Genomic DNA, 2,609 nt, shown 5'->3' on the forward strand with positions numbered 1-2,609 from the left:
ACATTGAGAAGGAAACAAGAGTGTATAGAGCTGGATTCAGGGGTGGGAAATAGAAGAAAATGTTTCCATCCTAGAGTAGATACAGTTCACAATGTAAGATCTTTTAAGTCAATAATCAATGATTGGAAATTCTTGGGCTCCCTTAAAGCTAAGAAAGAATGGTTTGTGAATTTTAAAATGAAATGATGTATTCCATTAAAACTGATCAGGATAAAAAAAAAACTGATCAGGATACATTCTTACACCCTTCTTCTCTTGGGACTTTTTGGGCCAAATTTCCAAATTTCCAATAATACTTTCTAGTGATTATTAATATATACATTGACATATGCTATAAAAATCAAAATAATTATATAACTTACTAGATTTTGGATAAGAAACAATGAAGGTATGAATCTATGAAATCTATGTCAGATTTCAAAGTCTTTTAGCATATCTAGAAAATTTGGTTCAACAAATAGGCATGAAAAGTCTTTGAAGTATAGCACTAGTTATCAACTTCCTCTGTTTTGGTCTGTTCTGCCATTATTCAGTGATCTGCTACTAAGGTATAGTATTATTTTAGAAAAGTGAGAAGCTTGATTCCTCTACCTATTCAGTATTAACATAGCAGCTTATGGGGAGTAAGTACAAGATTGGGATCCCGGCACTTCTATCAACCCATGAGGTGCTTACAGCCTGATGTTCTTACACAGCTGTATTGAATTTCCAAGTTTCTTTCTTTCTTTCTATCTTTCTATCTATCTATCATCTATCATCTATGTATCGTCATCTATCTATCATCTATCACCTATCATCATCATCATCTATCGAGAGGAAGGGATAAAGACAGGACTATTAATGCATATATCCTCCACAAAACGGGTTAAAGGACTCAGAGGAGAGCTTTATTTATTCCAGATGGTTGATACACCTGGTAAGAAATTGTGTTTCCCTTTTAAGACTCTTGTTCCTGGGAAGCCCTGGTGGCCCAGCGGTTTAGCGCCGCCTGCAGCCCAGGGCGTGATCCTGGGGACCCTGGATTGAGTCCCACGTCAGGCTCTCTGCATGGTGCCTGCTTCTCCCTCTGCCTGTGTCTCTGTCTCTCTCTCTCTCTCTCTGTGTCTCTATGAATAAATAAAAAGAAAATCTTTAAGACGCTTGTTCCTAAAAAAAAAGAAACACTATGGGACCCACTTCTTTTCCAACTGACTGTTTTTGAAATTGTAGGAAACCTCCTCCTGCACAAATCGGTCCCTATCCCCTAACCTATTTGGTAAGGTGGCTTCTTCTCCTTTTTATAAAATGCCGGGAGGAATAGGGGCCATTTTTTCATACCCATGCTGAGTTTATTCTAAAATGATATTCAAGGAGCTATTAGAAAGCTGCTGTTTACTGTTTACCAGCTGTATTAGTTTCCTATTGCTGCTATCATGAATTATCACAAATTTAATTGCTTAGAACAACATAAATCTATTCTCTTACATTTCTTGAGGTCAGAAGTCTGAAATGGGTCTTAAGTCCCGTCTTTTTCTTTCTTTCTTTTTAAGATTTTATTTCTTTATTTGAGAGAGAGAACTAAGAGAGCACAAGCAAGAGATGCTGCAGAGGGAGAGGGAGAAGCAGGCTCTCCACTGGGCAGGGAGCCTGATGCTTGGGGCTCAATCCCAGGACCTCGGGATCATGACCTGAGCTGAAAGCAAACAGTTAATTGACTGAGCCACCCAGGCACCCCTTCCCTGGGTGGCGCAGCGGTTTGGCCCCTGCCTTTGGCCCAGGGCGCGATCCTAGAGACCCGGGATCGAATCCCACATCGGGCTCCCGGTGCATGGAGCCTGCTTCTCCCTCTGCCTGTGTCTCTGCCTCTCTCTCTCTCTGTGACTATCATAAATAAATAAAAAATTAAAAAAATTTTTTAAATTAATTTAAAAAAATCTTTTGACTCCCTTCACCCATTTCTCCCACCCTAACCTCATCCCCTTCCTATGGCAACTACCAAACTGTCCCTTTTTTTTCTTTCCTTGTTACCAATCTGATTTTTGCATCCATGAACTTGAGTTTTAATTTTTTGCTTTATTGTTTTAAATATAGGCTTTACGGGATGACTGGGTGGCTCAGAGCTTGGGTGTCTGCCTTTGGCCTGGGGTGTGATCCTGGAGACCTGGATCAAGTCCCACAATAGGCTCCCTGCATGGAGCCTACTTCTCCCTCTGCCTGTGTCTCTGCCTCTCTCTCTCTCTCTCTCTCTCTCTGTCTGTCTCTCATGAATAAATAAAAATCTTTAAAAAAATATGCAGACTGTACATATAAGAGAGATTATATAGCTTTCTCTTTCTCTGTATAACTTATTTCACTTAGCATAATGCCCTCAAGGTCCATTCATGCTGTCACAAATGGCAAGATTTCATTCTTTTTTATGGCTAAATAATATACTATATTTTCTTTCTTTTTTCATTAATCAATAAACACTTAGGGTTGCTTCCACATCTTGGTTAGTGTAAACAATGCTCCAATAAACATTGGAGGTGCAGATATCTTTTCAAGTCAATATTTTCATTTTCTTCAGATAAGTACCCAGAAGTGGAATTACTGGATCATATGGTAGCTTTACTTTTAAGGAACTGCTATGT

The sequence above is a fragment of the Vulpes lagopus genome, chromosome 2 (genome assembly GCF_018345385.1).
Source record: "Vulpes lagopus strain Blue_001 chromosome 2, ASM1834538v1, whole genome shotgun sequence".
NCBI lineage: Eukaryota > Metazoa > Chordata > Mammalia > Carnivora > Canidae > Vulpes > Vulpes lagopus.